General features: G+C 34.5%; 1 protein-coding gene across 3 annotated transcripts in view; it reads right to left on the bottom strand.

The window, feature by feature from the left end:
- HS3ST5 (heparan sulfate-glucosamine 3-sulfotransferase 5) overlaps positions 1-23929 on the bottom strand; it is a 179959-nt gene that overhangs the window by 132342 nt on the left and 23688 nt on the right. Inside the window, exon 1 of one of the 3 annotated variants that reach the window (XM_026046338.1) lies at positions 18566-18603. The exons of the other annotated variants lie outside the window; for them this stretch is intronic. The gene's annotated coding sequence lies outside the window, so the exon portion shown is untranslated. Of the gene's footprint in view, positions 1-18565; positions 18604-23929 lie in introns of those variants that run through there. 3 annotated transcript variants of the gene reach the window in all.

Below are 23929 nucleotides of genomic sequence, written 5' to 3'. Positions count from 1 at the left end.
AAAACAGCACTGCCACAATTTCGCTTCATACATTCTGTGTTACATTTGCTTGTTTGTTGAGATTTTTTTTTGCTTTGTAGTGTTTTTCTGCTAAATTTAAGGAAAAATAGTTTAATTATATTGATTAAGATAATGACTCTTTCCCTAGTCTTTTCCACTGTGAATACTTCTTAACTCTGCAGAGTTTACTTAAAGTCAATTGGTCTGGTTTCACAAATGGAGTAAAGGGTTACTGAATCATACTTAAATCCCAGCAGTCATGACTTCACAGTTTTTCAGATTTTGCCTGTAGCAGGTCCTACAGATAAAACAGCATTATTAGCACATACTTTATTTAAAACAGAGGCTGAATAGTATTTTACTGTTACCTATGAGAAAAAGGAGCTTAAGAGTTTTCCAATGGGGCAGTTGCATTCAGCACAGATCCCTGCTCCTGCACTCTGCTGTATACTGCTGACTTGCCTGACATGGCTTGTCTCATAGTGGGCTAAATCAGTGTTTCTTATTAGACCAGCAAAAAAGTGAGTAATTTTCTTTCAGATTAGTGAGCTGAATAATCCTCTACTGTGTGGTTAGAGACACACCAGAGCTTGTACTAGGGAGAGGGAAACATAAGAGGAAGAAAGAGCAGGTAATTTGGCCCCATCTCTTTCATGGTGGTTCCTTTGGTTCAGCTCCATCATCTTCCAGTACTGGTATTATGACATCTCAACTCCTTTGTATTTCAAAGGTCTTTAATATAACTTTTGATCCGGAATCTACTGGGAAAAGAAATGAAAGCAATGGGCTGATTTTATAATGAGGAACCTAGAGACTATGATTTAACATTAACCATGGCATTAGTAATAGTCCAGTGTTACAAATAGTATTAGTATTAGTACTAATTAGTATTAGTAGACTACTGTCCAGTCACCTTCTCTCTCTTAAACTTCTTATTCTCATTCCCTGCTGGAGATTTCTCTCATCTCAGATCTACTGACTCAACTCTTATGCGGCTGTGCTTTAAACTTGGTCTATGAAATTCACTTAAAAAAGAAAAAACTCTTGACTTAAAATAAAAACATACTGTTTCACTGGGTTGGCTTATAGTTGGGACACAAAAACTGCTGAATTGACATAAATAGCTGGCAGGTCTCAAAGGAAGACAGAAGTAAGAGCTTGATGGGAAAGGAAGGAACAGATCATAAATCCTTGGAGAATCAGAGCAAAACAAAACAAACAAAAACAAAACACATGAAAAGCTTAGCTCAAGTATTAATTAAAACTTTTGAACAGATTGGTCAGTTTGGGGAGGTTATAGAATATTCCTCACTAAAAATTTAGAGGAGCAGATTGGACAAGAGCCTGTCACAACCATTCCATGCATAGCTTATTTGAGCTTGTGAGTTAGGATCTTGTTTTCYACTGGTTAGTGAAGATGTCTGAAACTTGTTTATTTCTATATTCCTATTTTTTTCTTCAAATTATCAGAAATATCTATTTACAAAATTTGTAAAGTAGCAAATACTGTGCCATAATGTTCTATCATTTTATTAGTCCTGTATTTCCATGAATACTCTTTTTAGAAAAGCAATTTCAAAGCCATAAATGAGTACCTACTTCACATYGAAGAAAAAAGAATCCAAAACATTTGGAGTTATACTTTAAAAACCTATGGCAATAGAATGGACGATATGATATTCATTATAAGAAAACTGAGATTTATAGAGAAGTATCATGTCACCTACATTGCTCAATGTGATACTGGATGTTCATTGTTGGATCTGAGGGCTGGATTTCAGTTCCCAAAGGCAGATAGACAGTCAGTTCTTGAAAAACCAAGCTACTTTGGGAAGTCCCATATATTCATACCTGAAATGCTCAAAATGACTGATAGATTAGCACATAGTCTGTGATTTCACTGTTTCATCTAAGAGAGTTTGAGCTCTTCCGGACATACACTTTACATTTCACAGCTCTCCTAGAAGAGCTTATGAAGCACAGAAGAGTATATTTTTTAAAAGGCTAATCCTTTTTCTAGCTTGATTCTTTCTCTAGTGAGCAAATCTTTATGTAACACTTTTTTTTTCTGTTTATAATATTCGTAAGTGAGAGACTGAAATTCCTTTCAGTTCTTAAGGAACAATGTCAGGAGTGCTAGATACTTGAACTTTATGTTTGAATACCAAAAATCATATATAACAGATGCAATTTCATATTTTTCTGACTACATAACAATGAATGTCCATATGAAAAAAAAAGAATTTGAGTATTATTTGTAAACTAGATGAAGAGAATATGTATCTGTAATTTATGTAACTTTCATAGCTATCACTTTAAATGTATAAATATTATCTAGATTTTAGGATTTAGAAGGCTAGCACCTGTGTTCTACATCTCTTATGCATTACCTGAAAATACAGACTTCTATTTGCAGTATCATTTACTTGTTTACTGATATAATTTGTACTAAGTGAGTGACTGAAGGAATTAAACCCAGAAGCAAACAGATTAATAAAAACATAAATATACCCTGCAAACATCACTCTTGAGGCATGTGTTGTTAAGAATAGAAGGAAAAGAATTAGCAACATCGTAAGTGGGGCAGGATCATTGCCGCAGYCTTCTCTCATATGTACAGCATTTCAAAAAGCAACAACACATTATAAATTCATGCCAAGGCTATTGAGACATTCAAAAGGGTCCATGGAGGGTTGATAGATTCTTTCTATGCCTTCTGCATAAGCATTAACTCTACAGTTATTAACCAGGTGATACAGTGATACAGTGATTAACCAGTGTAAAGTTGCTTTAGAATGTAAAATTGTCTAATGCTTTCCATGAAAAAAAATCTTATTTCATTTGTTTGTAACCCTCTCACTTGAGTGATAATGTTTTTAAAATGTTCATGCTCAAAATCTCCCTTAGACTGAAATATTTTAGTAGATTTCTGCCATTTCAGTGAAAGAAACTAGGCAAGGAAAATGCTAAAAAATATCCTGTGTGCATAATTTATTCTATAGATTCCAGAGTCTCTAATGTTTTAGGAGTAAGACCCTAAAATCTCATACAGATGTGACCTTTGCACCAAAGATGTCTTTTACCTTTTTTTTATGTTCAAAGTTTACATTTTTGTGGGGAGGAAAAAAAAGTCAATACCCATATACTTAGTAAATTAGATTTTCATAGCTGCATTTCTTTTTGAAGCTTCTGCTTTTGATATGCACGCAGCAGCTCTATGCTGCTGCATGCCCCAACTGAGTGCAGATCTGAACACATGACCTGAGCACTGGGAGGCAGCATCCCTGTCAGTATGGCGTAGGGAGCAGCTTAGCTCAAGTGACAAGGGCTGGTCATGGTATATCCACTTGAGAAGTCAAGAACGAAGAAGATAATATAGTAGCAGATGGAGTATAAAAAGTGGAGAGATGGGAATAGACTAAAATATTCTAATGGCCAAGCCAAATTGAAAACTAAGAAAACTAAAAAAAAAAGGAAAAAAAAAAAAAAAAAAAAAAAAAAAAAAAAAAAAAAAAAAAAAACACCAGGTAGGTGAAGAGATGGCTCAGGTTTTCCTTATTTTCCTGGTACCAGATTTGCAGACGCACTGAAAACAACAGTTGCAAAAAATGATGGGTTTTGTGAATTCAAACTACTGTAAAAGGCTGACAAATGCTGATAACCTTCCCCCACAGGTATTCAACATTTCAAATTGGATTTTCAAAAATTTTGGACATTTTTGATTTCAGTCTCTAGACTCATGATTCTACCATTTACAAAACAGAAGAATACTCCCCATCTCAYGACATTATGGAGAAGATGCATTTATATGTGTGAATCAATTGGACAAACAGTAATGAATATATGGAAGGAAAACAACTTGAGGGAGATCATAATACCATATTCAGAATAAGCATAAATAGTTCACAATAAATACAAGATAAAGACACAGCCTAAAGAGTGAGGAGAAAGAASTGCACTATAGAGTTTCTTATCACAGGAAACTGTTGTGTGCGCTGAAAGAGTGCAGGGAGAACAGGCTGCAATCGTAATTGCTTGTGCCAATACACTCTGGAGAACTAAATTATAATGGCATAAACATCTTAATTCTATCAGTTTCCAGAATACCAATTTTCTGTGAAGAGATTKTGTGTGTGTGTGTGTGTGTGTTTCTGTATGATGTAATTGCATATACAACTGTTTGAACCAATGTTTATGKAAGTGTGCAGTAACTGAGAGATGTATATTTCTACTCTTTAGACTTTAATGATAGGACAAATCGCATGTCAGAACAACATCTCCACAGTAATTAACAGTCTGTCCTGATTAAATCCCTCTCCTCCTTTTACAGAAAGACATTTCCAATGTGCAGCAGTTCTCATGGACCTCCATTATTAATCAACTTCACTCTGCAATAAAGTATTTTTTAGTGGTTACCTATCATTTAGGGATTGATTTTGAAGTTTCTTTAGGATATGAAGGAATGGGGATTTGTTGTCTGCAAAGTGTCCACCATGCAAAGTGGCACAATCAAAATCTTAATTGCTTATCAAGTGATTGACTGTTGCTGTAGTTGAATCTTGGATTGACATAAATGAGAAATTAAGTGTTTCCCAAGTCAAGATGATYTATTCATGGGTGACTAACTTGTGGCTTTTGAGTAGGTCAGGTGTGGCTCCCATGCAGGGAGTGTAGAGTGCAACAGCAATAAAATCATTAGCATAATGAGAGGTCCCAGTTACAGGAAAAAAACAGCTAGGGCTGCTGAGGCCCTAAATCACAAGAACATCCTTGAAAGCATCTACAAGTTAATTTCTGATCATCATAAAGCTGAGTAGTAGTACCTGTGATGAACCACAACCACTTTTGTTGCCCTGAACCAATTCCCTGAATTGACTGAACAATGCTAACTTTATGGTAGAGAAGGSAGGTAGATTAAAAGCTGCCTGCAGCTTCTGAAATGGTTTTACTCTAACTTATTCACACATCTTGCAACTCAAAATACATTGATCCYTCCAGAAAGCAAAAAAGAGCTTTCTTTAAACTTAAAATACTATTAGAAATGTCTCTGTTATACATATGTGATTTGCTAATATTCTGGTCATGTAACCCTTGACCTCTATCAAAAAAAAACTTTTATTTGGTAATTTGCAAAAAATAAATCATTACTTTGAACAAACTGAATTGTTACACCGTTTTCACAATTTACTTTGAGTCACAAGTGGGAGACATTGGCTTAAAAGGACTCCAAATGCTGATCTTAAAGATAGTCMGTATGTTCAGATCAAAATGATTTTTTTCTAACTAATGAAGCCTACCAAAAACCTCTCTATTAGTGACTCTTTGGCTTTTTATAAGACTAATATCACACCAATTAAAGGACAATTGTCTCCCCACATTGCCACTAGTATAAAATTGGCTTGTATGGCTAAAAAACATGTTAGGCATTTGGATAAATAAAAATAGCTGAGRTCAGAAGATATCAATGAATTCTCTGGACTCCTAAAACATTCCTAGGAGATAAAGGTCTATGTTTTACCTTTAACTGTGCTCACAAATTGTGCAGCGGTTAAATTCTATAGAACTTGAATTAAAAATGACACTATTTAATTCTCACCAAAGTTTTAAGTAACTTATAGTCTTCTCCTTGAACTGACTGATTGTGAAGAGCATATGAGACTTCTATATTGTTTTATGAAAATTATCTATAACTGAGTTCACCATCACTGCTTGCTCATGTGTCATTGATTTCAGGCAATTTAATGCCAGAAAGAGTATTTGATCATCTAGCTCGACCTCCTGAATATCACAGTCCATTAAATATCATCCATCTGCCAGTTTAGAAACTGGTGTTTTGACTAGCCTGAACTGTTCTGATCTGCAGGTGATTAACCTGGTGAGCAAGGCAAGAAACTAAGGCACCACAACTATTCAAATGTCTCCTAATAACAGCAATTTGATTGTTTGATATGCCCAGTTAATCTTACTACATGATGCATTCCTTCCTAATCTCATGAGCAGTTTAGGCTGAAGTATGTGAATAAGACTGACCACAGAAAAGAAAAAAAAAGAAAGAAAAAAAAAAAGAATTCTAGAATTCTTTACACCCCAAATTACTGCTCAGTAACCTCTAATATATTACCGATATTCAATAACAATCTAATAATACATACAATATTGGCAATTGAAGTTGGTTTGTACATTAGGACTCCCAGTTAGAGTTACCCAAAATATATATTACAAAATAAACATGTAATTCTCATGATAGGATGTTAAGTATAAATGAAAACATAGTACTGGCAAGTTTGATGAATATTCTACTTATTATTATCCATGAATTAACTTTTCATATTTTCCACATTTCCTTCCCAGACAAAGATCTATCACACCACAAAGCACAAGTGACAACTACTTGAGTAAAGAAAGTTTAGAGACTTTACAAATAGCTTCTAAATATATCACAGTATAAATATTTTCTACTGTTAAAATAATATAAATTTACTTATCCTTGATACAATTCCTTCAATATCACACAAACTATACTTATCCCTAATTATTAACCATGTAACCACRATGTGGAGGCTGATAGGCAACATTTTCATGCATTTGTACTGAAAGTAGTAGAATACCACACTTCCCTCTCCAAACTACCCTGCCAGTGCATTTGATTTTGTACAGGTTATTCAAAGGCAAGTATTACTCTAAAAGGCTAGTGCTGTTACTGGAGTGTGAAGGTTTCTGAGGTATGCAGTGTACATGGAAATATAGTAACTCATCAGCGTTATACAGTCAATTACAATTACATCTGAAGTATTGAGTTAGAAATGCCAGATAATGTAATCATCATAGTAGATTATTATTTTCAACAGGGTACAATAATCACAGGAACCTGACTATTTATCSCATTGAAGATAGGGGATGTCTCTTTCTGTCTGATAAGTGTTAACACTGAGATAAAGTGTCTCATCTTCCAGAACAGCTGAATAAATGTGGTATAATAATATTGCTAGATTATTCAGGCACCCTTCAGCCCAGGAAAAAAAAAAAAARAAAAAACAAGAGGAAGCTGAAAAGACATGATGATGAAAGTAATAACTGATAAACTCTGGACAGAAATGAGAAAGAAAGGCACGAAAGGCAATTTTTTGCCAATTGTAAACATCTGTCTCTGAAGAGACAGGTTTCATTTGAGTAATCTCTTGTAGTTAAAAGCAGCCTGCAGTTAACTTTTTTTTTTTCCTGGAAAAGCAAACAATCAAAATCGTAAAAACTTGATACTATGATTTTAAAAAGCAATTTAATATTTACTTATATGTATCTTCCTAAAACAAATACAAATACCCTCTATTACCCAAGAAGGTAACCAACAGGACCAACAAAGCATTGTAGTGTTAATCCACAGAAAAAAAAAAAAATCAGCTATTGCCCGAATAAAAATATCTGGAGTTAAATTGTGGACCATGCAGGTTTTTTATACAGTTTTACATGGCTGCAACCATTGCCTTAGATGTCTAAGACCACTGTCACTACAGGAATACTTTGTGCTAGAATACAATAAGTAAATGCTCCTTTTCAGAAGGTAACCTAAACCAGAAAAACTGTACTTAAGCCGATATACCTTCAGCACACCTTTCCTCTTCCTAAGGTAAAAAACTTTGGAGCCTGGCTATGCTTAACAGGTTTGGTGATAAGAGCTACACTGATAAAATTACACCAACCACTCTTTTGTGGTGAAGGATTTATCATTCTGATAAAAGAGCTCTCTTTGCAGATACAGCAGAGAATAAAATATACTATGAAAACTTTTTTTTCCCCCAGTGTAACTGCTCTTAAGCTAGCACTTTGTCGCATTACTGTGTCACTTTGGAGTATTTTATATAAGAGATATTATATATACAGGGCCAGTATAACACATTTCTACTGGCAAAACTTTAATAATCTTGACTTAATTGCTTCTTTATTTGCTTTCAGGTACTTTTTTTTCCTCTAACTGTGTCAATCAGAGTATGCACTATTCGACTTTTGGACGACGAAGTTATACTGGTAATATCTGTGAATCAAATTTAGCCGTAAACTGGTGTAACTTGTTGCTTTCCTATATGAGGTTGAACTGATACTTCCCGTTTACACTGGGTGACTATATAAATCATTAGTTGCATCCATGAAGTTTTAGTGGGTACTATGTACTAATCTTAATGTCTTGTCTACAAGACAGAATTACACTGATTTAAATTAAATTGGATTTCTAACTAGCATAGAGCCTTAACACAAATGTAGTCCTGTGAATCAACTATTTTGATATTCTTATACATAATCTTACTCTGAAGCATCCTCTACACATGTCAAAAAGCTTACTGTCATTGCTGAAGGATAATATATCACATACCTCACATTCATCATGAGGCAATGGAGCATKCACAGTGTACAGTTATCATGGAGTCCCTGATGCCTAGGAACATATTGTTTCCAGGTTACTTAGTAATATGTCAAAGCTGATAGACATAGTAGACACCTGCATGGACATACAGACCATACCTAAATACTTTGCATTCATACAAAAACAAACAAAAAAATAACCAACCAAAATGGTTAACCAAAAGAATGGTTAATGAGTCTACCTCAAGCTATGTTGCTGCTAACAATATTCAATGTGTATTATTTAATCCTAGATCTATGTCTCCATGTCAAACTGAAATTGCCTCTGTAGCTTCACTGCAAGTTATTTAATCTTTAAGCACATGAACACATTAATTTGTAAAAGAGAGTGACATTCTTGTTGTAAAAGTATAGCATGAAACTATAAAGTCATGAAGTAGCTTTTCAGAGTGGTAGGCATCCATGCTCAAAGCTCCGGAATAAGTTCTAATAAGACATTTTCTAAGATATTTTTTAATATGAAGTTTTTGTGGAGTAATTTGGATTATGCCTTCACCTCAGTGTCCTTGTTCATATATCTATTATATCAGTGCAAGGGTGATTTCATTCAAAAGTCTGATCCCAGTTGGCCCATAAAAYAAAATGACTCATAAAATGTTAAAATGAAACTAGTGTCCACAGACAGATTTTCACCTCTTCAATACGATGATTATAATTCACCTTTTCAGTTTCACCTGTACAATCTTCGTGTGTGGACAAGACTTGAGAAGGAAATGCAGGTGGTGGAACAATTATTCCATTTTTATTACTTGCTCTCTTTTTAAAAAGATAAATGAGAAGAAGGAATTTGCATTTCTATTTAAAGGAACAAAAATTAAATTTGCATTTTACTAAGAACTGCATTTTTTTCTCAATACCTAATAAAATATTGATATTAAAATAAACAATGAAGGCACTGAACAAACAAAAATTTTAATTAGTGCTACTAAATGATGAATTCAATTTTCTTTTCATATTTAGAAACCTTTCAGATGCTGCCCACTGCTCATTTTGAATCCAAAAAAAAAAGCTTTTTTTTTTTTTGAACTATAGCATCTAACAGAGCATAAGCAGATGGAAATGAAAAATAAATACATTAGCCCTTTGCTGTAGTGAGTTTGAGCTGCTAAGGTTGTATCTGAGCTGCAAAGAGTAACCATAAAGAATATCAGCATGGAAGAAGGAATCTTGGTGGAAGGATGAGCAATAGGAAGGGATGGCTTTGGGAAGGGCTCGGAAAGCTCTGTAGGAAAGGTTTGGGAGGACAGAAGAGGAGAGGATATATATTCCTGCCTTCCTTCTTGTCTTCTGAAAGGCATAATTTGTCTTTGTTGAAGATGACTGAATTTCTATATGGTTACGGGACTAGAGAAGTCTAATAGTGATGTTTTGMTAAATACATTACAAGAATAGACATATTTCTCAGCTGTATTTGATTTGCAACAATCCAAGCTTTTTGCTTGGATTCTCTCTATTAGTATAATAGTGAAAACAGAATGACATGAAGCCTTTCTGCTCCTTCAGGTTCACTAGGCTGAATTTACCAAGTGCTTCACCATAATTCTTTGATTTGTGCTAAAGGAGGAGTCTCATGTTTCCTTTTTCAATGCTAAGTGGGCCCAAGTCTGCTGAGAGCAATACAGTATGTTCAGACCCTGAAGGCAAAGACTCTTGATTTTATTTAAGCTACTTGTATTTCCAGTACATGAAGCAGAAGTAGAGCAGGTTTAAATAATGGAAGGTGCAGTAGCTTCTTCTGGGAATGCCAGAAGAATGCTTCCACTCACACAAGGAAGTACTTCCTTTTAAATTAATAAAATCATGACAAAAATAAGTCATTTACATCAATAAATAAACAAATAATCCAAGTATTCTAAAGGCACATTATACACATTTAATATCTCCTTGGAGCATGGATGGTACGCTTCATGCGATTTGCTTATTGTACATATGCACAATTGAAGATAATATCAGCCTTCTTGTTAGTGGTGATCCTCTTTACAAAACTACTGAAGATTGTAGTATACTTAATAATGCAGAAAGCCCTACTTGTCAGGGGTGTTAAAAGCCCTGTACCACATTTCAACCTCTGATTGCAAGTTAGCAAGTCTGTTGCATATTTCAACACAACAGAAAAAAGAATCCCTTTTACTTGAGATGAAGTACATTAGGAATCTGACTCTGAATTCTGACTATATGCAGATTTTCAAGCACTTAAATTTTCTGTACTTAAATTCTTGTTTGCCAATATTGACACACATCAAAAAATTGCTCTTACAGTCTATACTTTGGACTTGTTAAAAATTAGATTCAAGGATATTTCAAAATGAACATTCAGAAGACATCCGAGTCTGGCATTTTTTTTCAGAAAATTCAGGCTTCTCAGTGTGAGAGCAAATTATGGATGCCTGACATATATGTATTTGGAACAGATATTCTTCTGCACACGTAGTAGACTTTCACTTTGTATTGACCTATGACTCAGTTTGTGGCCCCTTTTTATTGTCTGTACCCTGTGTTCTTAAGGAAGAACACTTCACAGTGTGTCTAAGGGAAAGGAGATGACAAGGAGGGTGTTATCTGTCATTTCTATGGTGAAACCTGTGTGCTTGGTAAAAGATTTCTGATTCAATAAAAGATACATTAACAATCAAATTTGCTATTTGAGAGGAACATTGAAACTGTAAATATTTTCTCTARTAACATTGATGAATGATCCCTAACTGGCAGTTACTTCTTTATCTTTCAATCACTGCTGGATAATGATACAGGTAAAAGCTGACAATTTACAGTTAAAACACTTGTTTTCCTTGTAGTGATATAGGCACCTGAAGCAACATCAGATAATCTAAAAGCATGATTAAATTTTGATAGTTTGCAGCCTATAAAACCAGGCAGGAAAATATGAAAGGATCATGTTACATACGGCTTCAAAAAATATTCCCAAAGGATGAAGAACAAAAAGATTAAAAAAAAGAAGAAGGAAAAAAATGATGAAAAGAGTACAATAACTGTCAGAAAAAAAAAAAAAAAAAAGCAGAAGATAGGCTGAAAATACTATTCTTTGAGATCTATAAAAATTAAAAAAAAATAGAAAAAAATAGAAGGAATATATATGTACAGTGATCATGTTCAGTTGAAAGATCTTTCTTATGTCACATTTGGATYTGAACCTTCCCTCTTCTCTTTTGTATTTCCTTTTCTGTGTACCTTAACACGTTTGTAATGTGCTTATGTCCTTGATCACTGCATACAGTGTCAACTAGTAAAACTGTATCCTCCTAAATCCTCCCACTCACTACTTCACCAGGCTCTGAGAATGCTTTTTTATAAATGGGACATGCTTTCTGAATACGTTTACCAAACAGGGCATAATGCAGAGCTCTGAGTAAGCTCTACAATGCTCTGAACTCCACCAATATGCTGAGAGTGGAAGCCATGTTTTGCATTTGGAGTTTCTACAGACATCATATAAGTCAATATCTGCAGAAAGTCCAAATAAAGGAGTTACATGAGAATACTGTAATTTTGTGAGGTAATTCAAAAAGCTGCTGACAATTAGACAGGAAATCAGTTAAAAATATAAAGATGAAAGATTTTTTTTTTATTGAATTAATAACAGTAATAAAGAGCTTTCCACTGCAAGACATCTTAGTGTAAAGCTAAAGAGATCTCACTGTAGATATAAGAGCATCTTAWATCTAGCATCTCAACTTCAAGCAATTTGAGGGATAAGCACAGATTTCATGTACAGATGATCTTTTACATTACCCTTAATGTTGTTAAACTTAAGAATAGAAAGCTAGGAAAGTGTAGGGTGGCTGACCTCTCCTCATCACTTTTGATGCTAGTCTGACCTCAGACRTGAAGAAAGTCTGCTAATTTCAGCCTTTTGTGTTTGCTAAGACACTTCTGCAAAAAAATCACTTCTTACATGCTATTCCATGAAAATCTCGCAACAGAGCTAGTGTCTGGGGAAAAGTACTCCCTTGAGCTTTGCAAAAGCATATGTCTTGAATAATTATTTCAGGGAAATAGAAATGTATTGAGTATGTAACTGCACAAGTCAGATATGACTAGACAGACCTCTTGGAGACCGAAGGAAAAAAAAAGACGTTATATAAACCATTAGTTAATTAGATATTTTCTGTTATTCATTGAGATCTTTGACATAGAAAACTACGCAGGATACCATAAAAGATGGCTCAATAAWTCAGTTAGTTTTAATAAAAACTCATTCTCCACCAGTTAAAGTGGTGTGCTCTTTGGAAGAGCACTCATTGCACCAGACACGGAGAGGCCCAGGTCAGGGTTGCTGTGGTCAGGAAATGTTGAACTGGTGATATGAGGCAGTTTTGGCTTCTAGTAGGCAAAGAAGGTCTGTGCTACCTTCCATACAGTTTCAAATTCTGCTAACAAAGAGAATGCAGCTGAATCTAACAGTGCTAAAATCAGCATTATCTCATACTGTAATGAGACAGTACTTCAGTCTCAAAGATGCTGAACAATAGCTCTTGAAAACTTTCAAGAGATCATCAACACCAAGGATTCTCTGACAAAGACTATCCTTGGCCAATCAATGGCCTACCTACCAGAAGTATATTTGACTTTTGCCATATTTTGGAACATACTTTGAAATTTACAGGTGAAAATGTGCTGAATTGTTTATACTATTATTTCTTCCCCAAATTGACACATGTCTAAATAGTATCAGAGAAAGGAAAATGAACAGGGAGAAAAGAGAATATAATTCCTTCTTCCAAATACATGTAATCTTCACTCTTTCTTCCCTTAACACTGTGTAAGCATTTATATATCATCATACAAAGATTCTGGAAAGRGTAGAAAGACAAAACATTAATTACATTGTAAGTGACTTCTTGTGTCTTGAAAACATAACTTCTTAAGTACAGCTTGGCCCACTTATGCCAGAAAAAACTTGGTCTTCAACTTGYAGCAATAACTACTCCAGGTCCGTCTCAGAATACATGAAGCCTCATGCCCACCTATGAAGTAACTCTCATGTGAGAAAGAAAGGTATCTTGGTGAGCAAAATTTTAACAAGTATTGTATACCTAAAGCATTCCGGTTGTAAGATGTGGAATTTTATTATGGATTCATCAGGGTCCTTTATTTTGTTTATCAATTTGTGAATTTATGAGTACATTATGCCTGATTTAAAGTCTGACCTTTTATTCCTTATCTTCCAAAACACCCCTTGACATTAACAAGAATTTTGGATATGCAACAATGCAGGATTGGGTCCATAATACTCAGGCATAATTGAAATATTAAAAGGTTATTTCAGTTACACAGTGCTCTTGACTGCAAAATTATATAACTAGAAGTACTTGGAAAGCTTTCTGATTGTAGCAAATTTACTACATGCAGCCAGTGATTTATTTCATGCCCTAATGTGCTAAAAGGTCACTAGCCTAAATTTATCTCAGTACTTTTCAACAGGTTATGGCTTCTACAGTGTGTTCATACATCAGCTGCTGTCGGATACTAATGTTCAATCTAATCTCCAAATTCTGCAAGTTAATAGGAATTCCTTCAGATCTGAACTTTGTCTTTTATTTCCTCATGTTTTAATCTGCACATAAAACCACCTTGCAGCAAGATTTTATATTCTCACTTTTTTTGCCTTATTTTGAGCTTATGCTTCTAACAGCTTTTAATTTGGAGAGACTATCTCTGAGTTTACTGCGCCTGACTGGTTTCAGCTCAATTGTTTCCCGAGCCAACAGAGCATTTCATTTCTCCTGAAGGTCACTGCAAGCTGCCAAGGCTTTGAAAACACCAGCTTCTCATTCATGTCGCAATCTAATGTTGCAATACCATTAAGATAAATGGAAACKTGCATGTGTGTATGAATTTTTCTATCAACTATTACTAAATTGATTATAATACAAAATAAATTAGGTCATCAGTGAATGGGCAACTGGCAATAACTGACTCTCTTCAATGGCATCCCTTTCTTCAAACCACTAGAAATGAATCCCTTCATTACAGTAGTTTGACTAGATGCTGATAATCATTTGTATAAACTACACCATCATGTCATTGGCTTATGGAAGTGGCCCTTCCAATTCTCCGTGGCACAACTAGTTGCAACAAACAGGCGATGAAGGAAGCTGTATAGATTCATACTCTACTATGAAAGAACATAGTGGCCATCTGTTGGAGGAGAGGCCATTAACTGTTTTAAGGGTCTGGAAGTGGTCCAGTATCATTCATTTTGCCACAGAAACAAAATGACCCATTCTAATCAACAATATACATTTTATAACTGTCATTAGGTGACTCCGGTTCTTGTGTTGTTTGGAGTCAAAATATACAATACTAACTCACATTGCTAAGACGTGCACACATGATCAGTTTTCAAGTCATTTTCAGGTTTGTGTGCCCTCAAGTTTAMAGCATTCATTTAATCAGAGAAATTACTGAAACTTAATATTCAAATTCTAATTAAAAATACGAAAATAAAGATTGCTAAAAAAAGAATTATTTTCTTGACAGTTCTGTTGAACATTTCACTTARGTAGTAAAATGCACTCTGGTGAATAAGACTAAAAAGTCTATAAGAATCCATAAGAATATTAATATAAAAGAAAATATCTTAAGTAAGCCAAATTCTGAAATCTCTTGAATGATTAAATTAATTTTATTTAAAAGATAAAACAAATAAAATTTTGCTTCCTGAACCTTACAATATTGTAATTTAATTTCCTATTTAAATTTGGGAATTCAGAAATTTTAAGGAACTCTTGGATCTTCTGTGGCAGTAACAGGAAACTCATTAACTAGATGTATACACAATATGGTGCAAGTTTCCTAAGAAAAGACTGCCAAAAGTCATTAAGTAGTCTTATCAACACCTCTGTTGTTTTCCAAATAATGCCTGGGTCTATGGTAGTCTTGCAGTACAGATACTTAAATTTCAGGCATAGAAAAYTTTAGAAAATTAAACTAGAACAAGCTCCCATGTCTGAGCAGTGAAACTAATGTATTTATAAAGTGTATATTTAGAAGAAGGGAAACCAGTCTTTTTTTTTAATCTGGAGTCTTCTTTTAGTCTTTAGTCAATAGTCTGGAATTTATGTGTTTCATACAATTATATGTACTGGGATAGTAACTACAAAATAAGCCATTACAGCATTTTATAAGCTATTGTAGGAGTTTTTGTGTTTTTAGGGCTTAATAAGGTAGAGAGCTTAACGAAAGTAGATATAATATAGCACAGGGCATAGAGCTTAGGGCATGGAGCTTGGAAGATCTCGCGATGTCACGGGAGTTAGGAGCATAATTAATTTATGCAGTTTACTGATAACCCCATGTCATACAAGGCAAAAAAGTAGAAATTAGTTTCCCGATTGGGCAGTAGGTGAGTCTCCGCATTCAACTGGAGTATATAGGCAGACTGAACTGCGCAATAAAGGACATTTTGCTGCATCCTCCATATTAGTGTCTGTGCTCTAGGGCCCTGGGATGAGAACAACCCCAGGTCAGTCCAGATAACGAACRAGGCTTGCCAACCCCCATTGGCAACAGCTATCTTGCCCTCACATTGGATGACTTGAATTGCTATCCAAGCACAAATCCAGAAATGGTAAAGGAGAAAAATGAAAAGACAGTGATGGCATCAACTATTTTATTTCTTTGTATGCAATAGCTGAAATGGGCAATCATTCATTGATATATTCAATTACTCTTTGATACATTCAGATCTCTCAGAAAAATGCAGCAATCTAGTCTCATACTAAAAGCTTGAATGTTGTTATGAACATTTGATTGCCAGCAAATAGAAGAAGTCAGTATTACAACTGGAACAAACTTAGCCCCACTGTAGTTCAAAATTCAACTTAATTAGTGAATGATCTATGCTGCTGGTGTATTTCAGTCCCACTGCTCTGGTCTTCTCTCTTTCTCAAAAAAAAGAAAGAGTATTAGGAGCAAGTGCATAATTAGCTAGTATTCTAGCTAATCAAACCATTGACACAGAGCTGATCCACAACTCAGCTATGAAGTGTATTGAAGAAAAAAAAAAAAAAAGTTTTCTGATGGGTTCTGTATAGAAGCTTTATTTTTGCTCCTTCAATTTTTACCAAAGATTTCTCCTCTGCTGCAAAGCCAGAAAAGCAACTCACATCACTGCTCCCTAATCSTCTAGAATTAGGGCTCAGTTCAGGCTATCAGTTTTAGTTAAGTGGCCTATCTCATTTTGCCCCCAAAGCTCTCTAAGGAGTTGTCACTTCCCTGTTGGAGCTGAGGGTGATGGAAGGRCTGTGACAAGTGTGATGGAACCAGAGCTCACAGCTGCCTCAGGAAGGACTCAAGTGCCAGTTTAATTCTCTGCTGTAGGAGTACAAAGATAATATAAAAATGAGAACAACAACAAAAAAACAACTAAACCAAAAAACATGTTTTTGCTCCTATGGACTAAATCCCAAGCTCCTATATGAACTTTACCTCATACTACCTTTTACTCAACTTTAGAAGTATTCAGTGAGATGCATGAAAAATGAGAAAGCTGTCTCCTCTTGCGATTTGTTCTCATTAGAGTTTGGTCTCCTGTCTAATTAAAAAGCCCCAGGTGCCAGACAGAATGCTGTTTGTAATAACTTAYCTTGTTTTGGTCAGTTCCTCCACTCCTCTAGCCAACAGCAACACAGCAAATACCTGTTTCTGTTGTTGTTTTACAGTGTAACAAAATTAGATGTAATTAAACCTTCCATTTGAATCAGCAATAGGTGGCATGGCATATCTCTAGCTCCTGCCATTTTCACTGCTTACAGAAATCTTCTACATGTGCAGGAACTTACTCTTCTGTTTCAATCCCGATTTGCAACAGTACTAATGTGGATTATACTGTTTTTCCTAAATGACACAACACTCGGCAATTGACAACAATCTAACACAATAATAAATTAACAAATGTATTTCTTTTCATACATTGCTGGATATGAAGAATTTAATTCAGAAAACATAAGGTGAAATGGGCAGTGAGGTGTAATATACATAATGTTATGTTGGTTATGTATCAGAATTCCCCCAGAGGGATTGTGCAATATTTAGCAAGAAGAGCAAACATCATTAAGGGCTTGGCAGAATATGAGATATTCTGCACATCTCTCATTAAAAAAAATAATAATAAAAGAAATTAGATGTAACCAAATGAGATTTCAGCAAGCGGTACCCTGTTTTTTCACAAGGTTACGCTCATCACATTGAATTTTCACTTCATTTTTTTTTCTATGGTCCACAAAAAGAATAACAATCAAATGATGATGCTAGAGTAATTGAGGAGACAGTATAATCTGATGGAAGAGAGAGTCCAAGCAGCTGTGAGCAGGCTAAGAGCAATGTTGGTTTAAACAAGATTTTCTCTTAGCAGAAATGTTTGAGTGAACCCTACTGTGCTTACCTACAATAGGCAGCTTGCTGGTAAGTCATAACTGGGGAGTAAATTCTACCGGTAGAGCTCATTTTCACATGGACAGAGTAAAGCTAGTCATTGAGAAAACTCAGTGCAGGAAACCTGTTACACAGGGTCCCATTTTGAACTAAACAGCACAGCTTTTCTCCAGCTGGAGCAGCAGAGAAGGCTTGGTAAGATATAAAATGTTCCTCTCTAAGGACTTGTCTGAACAAATATGTTCTTGCTTACAGCAGTATAGGTCACCTATGTAAGCATTACCAAGTAATATGAATGTTCTCATGCTCTCATACTAGAGATGCTCATTTTATTGCTTTAAGTTTCAAGTTTGTCCTCTTTTAGCTTGGTTTTTTTTTTTTTTTTTTTTTTTTTTTTTTATTTTCAATTTAAAGAAGAAAAAGGAAAGAAAGAAGGAAAGAAGGAAGGCAAAAAGGAAGGAAGGACAGAAAGACAGAAAGAGAAAGGAAGAAAGGAAGAAATGAATGAAAGAAAGAAGGAAGGACGAAAGGAAGGAAGGAAGGAAGGAAGGAAGAGAAAAAGAAAAAAAGAAAAAGAAAGAAAAAATTAAACTATCAAAATGAGAGCATTTACAAAGTGGATTTACAATAGCAGACTTACATTATTTTAAAACCCATACTTGCTTACACTGCTATACTTTTCCTAAGCTGATAAGATCATAAGACTTAGCAATCTGACCGTGCTCTGACATGAGTGAGAGCTGATAAGACTCACCACAGCATGTGAAATCAGCTACTGGTGACCCATCTTCTGTCCAATTCAGAGTAGCATGTATCCCCTCTTTAATACTATGAAGAGCTTCTGTGAACATTGCAAAAGATCACAAAACAAGGTATTGCCTACACACCACAAAATAAATGTCTTAAGTATACAAGTTCTACTGTATTCTGAAACTAAATGCACATGAATTACACATGGCAGTCTCCTGATAAGTAATTGGCTTTCTCCCACCTACTGAAAAGGAAGAGGTAAAGACTTCATATAACATATATCCTAATACATTCAGGTCATACATAGCGACAAAACACAATATGCCTGAAATTATTAAGTAGTTCATACTGCGAGGCAGAAATGAAAAGGGGAAGTCATAGAATTTTGGCACATGTTCAGCTGGATAGTAAATCTTTATTGAATGAATATACATAGGTGATAAGTGGCCACAGAAGAGACCAGAATAAATAGGCTGTATAGCAGAAAAGGTCATCCACAAAAGGTCAAATTAACTTGTCTGAAGACTACATGGGGATATTTTTAAGAAAATGGGTTGCTTATTGGAAGTGTTTCATAAGATTACCCAAAAGTAGGAATAGGCAGGTTGTTTTTTCTGAAGGGCAGGAAGACTTCTAGATTTACAAGGGTTTGCTGATATAGCTATACACTACTGCTATTATTTGCCATTGCAAATCCTACCAAAGAAATGGAGCAATAGCTAAGGAGTCCCTTTCCTGGAACAGAATGAGCTGTACCTGCATTTTTTTTTTTTAAGGCATTTATACAGCCAGGGAGATGCTATCATGCTTATGTTAGTAAGAATGATGACAAAAAATCACCCCTTCCTGATCTAGCTTTGTCAGCAAATTATTTTAAGGGCAAACCTCGCCTATGTAAAGAAACTGTAGGATAATATTTCATTTATTTGTTTATTTRTTTCCATTTTAAGATCTGCTGGTTTTAGTAACAGTTACTGGAAATGTTTTTAATCTTTGTTGTATTACATTTTCTTTGTAATATATCGTTATAAATTATGCTTTGCATTTCAAGCAATTCCTACAATTAGTCTTCTGCTTCATTCTTTCACTCCTTTTCTCCCCTTTTTTCACCACCTTTGCAACAGTGAACAATCTTTAAAGGTAGAGTTCATTTGTGGGAAAAGATACAAATAAAAATGAAGAAATAATACAGTAGTACTTTGCTTGAGAAAAGAAGAGCGCATTCTCAAGTTAAGGTATAACCAATAAAATGACTTGTATGCCAGCTCTTTATAATTAATTTATTCTAATCACTACAGTGAGATTTCTARTTTGTTAAAAGTAGACACTTTTGTGTCCCAAAAGGCTTTCCCTGTGGTTAGCGAAGAGAAATAGGTCCTTCTATGGCATGTTCTGTCTCTTTCTAAAGCAGACATCTGAAACAAGTCAAATGAATCATACCCTAAAAACATCTTTTTCTTTCCTTTGACTATAACTGAGGTGCAATAGGTGTTTAAATTTAGGTGAGATGAATCCCATCCCTACTATCTATAACCATCACAAGATGAAAAGCAACAAGCAACAGGAAGAATGTAGAATATAGAATTTTGATTCTACATGAAGAATGAGAAGGTGCTCTGAGCAAACTTTGTAAATCAATCTGGGAGAAGAAAGCCTCAGCGAATAAACTAAGAACTTAGGAGGACAACATGTTTTTTACTCAAAATACTTGTAACATACTGCTCACCCATGAATGGAGGAAGTAGCAAGATTAGCTTTGCTCGCTGACCAACTATGCTCAAAAAGCCATATAGATTTCTCATACTTTTGCATACTACATGTAATCAGGGTTCTAAATTTCAGAAGGTAGTCCATGTGCAAATGTATTGATTTTTTCAGAGAGAAAAAGAAAAACATAAAGTGGGAACATTTATTACACATTAAGTCTTGACTATCTATTTGTCAAAATGTGTATTTAAGAAGTAAGAAATGACTTTACAATTATCTGCAGCCAGACAAAAGCAAACAAACAAATAAACAAACAAAGATAAAAGGTCTCAAAATAATGCCTTGCAGCAAAAAAACAAAACAAAACAAAACAAAAGAATGAAAAAACTTCCATCTTGCTTCTACCATCTTYCTAGTGGATTTGTTTAGGCTGACATACTGAATTAAATACATTTCAAAGAGTAAGGAAAAAAAATCATAAAGCAGAGCAAGAGGAAAGAGGCTGCCAAAGAATAACAGAAGAGGAAAGAAAGGTGATAGAGTTGAAAATTGGTATCTTCCACATAACTGAGGAAGAAAAGGGGACCCAGTAAGACTGGCAGTGGAGACCCTAAACTCCTTAAGCTCACACTCACCTATTGGCGACCTTAATTGTAGTGTTCTCTGAGTAGCTAATAGTACAGTTTAAGCGAACAGAAAATGTGATGGTTGTGRTGGTGCAACTTATACAGAATACAACATCAACTCATTCACTTTAAGGATTACTAAATTTATTAGAAAGATGTATACAACTTCTGTTGGAAAAGGAAACACCTCGCTTTTGTTATCACAAGTTTTATTATTACATGGACCTAATTCCCAACGGAGATCTTAGCAATAACTTTAATGAGAAATAGATTAACACTTGGTGCATGATCTTTTGTTTAGTGTTATATAACGCTTTGCACTTATCTAGCTTAAGTTGTGTAAATAAGTACTTTATAATAACTTGCAAACACAAACTTTGCAATATCTGGAAGTCAAACTAGTATATTCTAGAAATATTCTAAAAATGGAAGAACTACTTAGTAGAAATCCATGTTTATTGGCTTCTAGTGACTTGCACTCAGATGTGAACATTTTACAAGAGCTTTGTTTGTCACTGTTTCTAACTATCAGCCAAACAAACCCACCCCATCTCTGAAGGCCAAGCTGTGCTCTTTCCTTTTCACAGATCATCAACAGTAATAAAGATTCTGAAGGCAAAATTAAACCCTGAGACAATGCTGGGCCACCCCACTGTCTTTAAATTAGGCTTGCAATGGAATTGCATAGGTGTAATTGAGTGGAACGTAAGTAAATGATTCTACTAGTAATGAAAAAATAGATAGCTCACTCAATATTACCTACATTGGTCTACAGAACTACTAGAATTAAGATGAACTCAGATTTTAATTATTCTACTAAATATATACTAGCATGTACACATACATGTCAAGTTTTTTTTTTAATTTTAAAGCTTTCTTATCGAACTAATTGTTCATTGTGTATTGAATAATTGTTGAATTTAAGTGTGTAAAATATCTTAAAACTCTCTATAAAAAAACTCATTTTCCATATGTAATGCATACATACATACACATATGTCCGTGATTTCATGGTGATTTTGTCATTGTTTTAGGTAACTCTTGTGAGGTACAGGAATTTAAGCAGTAAATTAATATGAGTCTAACATTAATTCCAGCAGAAATTGTCATTACATAAACCAATAATGAAAAACAAAAAAAAACCTCTCACTAGATGCTCAGTTCTAGCGCTGAGCATCTCAGTGTTAGAAGAAAATATAAAAAATATCACTTTTTTTCTCAYCAATAGAAGAAAAAGCAAAACTTTTTGCAACTGTGCAAAAGTTACAATACATCACATAAAAATCCTGGCTAAGCATAGCTATATATTAAATACCATAAGACACGTGTGCAGAATCATAGATGAYGGGAGCATCATTAATTCATCATTCACGGGAGGAATCATTCATTAACCTGTTGAGAGTCTTAAGGTACATCTGGCTGCTAAACATAATGAAAAAAAGCCTTCCATCTTTTTAAAAAATGGTCTCTAACAAAAAACTCTTGAGAGCTGACARTCAGACAAATTTGAGAAACTAAGTCAAAAAATACATATGACAAAGATAGAAGTTTGTCTGATCATAACACTTGAACTAATGCTAGTAGCACATAGTGCTTACATGGGCACAGTCATTGTGCTTAGGTATGTGAGGCAGGCAGTGGGAAGGCAATCTCGTTTTTGTTGTTGTTACATTTTTATAGACAAGCTGCAGACTTTCCACATACATCAATAAAAGTAATCACTTTTGACTTTTAGACCAGCTCCTTGATCGCAGAAAATATCATCTTCCTTAATATTTTGATTATTGTTTGTGGATACAGATTAAAGTGTCAAACAATTATGTTATCGTTTGAGAAGAATATTAAATACTTTTTCCACTTTTAAAATCCATGTTTGGGTGGAGACATCCCTGTTTAGAGATCTATTGCCTATTTCKCTGTTTTTTTTTTTTTTTCACATGTTACCCAATACTTAAAATAAAGAATAAAGAGGGAATTCATGGGTGATATTTCTTTTGGGTGGAGGGGGTTTTAGCAAGTTCCTATAGGCATACAAKCTGTTGCCTCCCAGAGGAGTGACCTGAGAGAAGCAGCAGCTCCCAGATCCTGCTGAGTTCCTCTGGAGCAAGCAGCCTCACACTGTGACAAATTATCACTCTATGAATAACATCATTAAGAAAAAATTAGAGGGTTAAAAAAAGGCATTTAGAATGCAGCCATTTGCCTAAAAAATGGTAGTAGCATGCACCAACTAAAGTTGGATTCTGCATTCCCTAGGAAAAGTTTTATTTTAAAAAAAGCAACATATACCTACTGTAGATCAGGATGCATTGAGAGAATATACTTAATGTGGTCTAATGTCGTAGAATGTTCTCTAAGATACTCTGGCATAGCTAAAACCAAAGGAGTACATAATAAAACTATAAGCAATTGTATTTACTTCTGAGTAAGTAGTTTTAAAATGTACTTGACTGCATAAATGTCTCTTTCAGTTTTAAGTTACTCAGAATAATATGCAATATGCCATTACTGTTACTGAATACATAATGCAATACAAAGATCACAACTATTACTAAAGCAACTTGCAAATTTCTTAAAGAGTTAACATTATTCAAAAAGAATATGGATTAACTTTATGAAACTTTCAAAACCATGATCACATTTTGTTTYCTACATCTTCATGAGACGTTAGTCTATCGTGGGGTTTTTTTTCATGTAATTCAATAGTTTCATATAGGGAATTATGTTATGGAAGTCTATCATTTTCCCAGTTTAAGATGATTTGCCTCTTTGATAATGAGTATATTATCTTTTTCCTAATGAACAGTTATACAGAGACTTTAGAAATTGCAGCACTTCTTATAGGTGATACAAGAGTCAAGCTAGTCCATAAAGTTCTAGAAATGGTATGCTTTCAAGTATTTGTTTACCAATATATATTTCTGTTAGTCTAAACTTTAGAAAAGTCTATTTGAAATGAATTGCTGTTAAAGTGATAAAAACTAGTATTTACGCCACCTAAGATATATTACTGTTCATCCTTTCTCATTCCCCGT

Source organism: Nothoprocta perdicaria, unplaced genomic scaffold (genome assembly GCF_003342845.1).
Source record: "Nothoprocta perdicaria isolate Ctin4 unplaced genomic scaffold, notPer1 scaffold_438, whole genome shotgun sequence".
NCBI classification, from domain to species: domain Eukaryota; kingdom Metazoa; phylum Chordata; class Aves; order Tinamiformes; family Tinamidae; genus Nothoprocta; species Nothoprocta perdicaria.
This window is presented reverse-complemented; position numbering and strand designations above follow the sequence as displayed.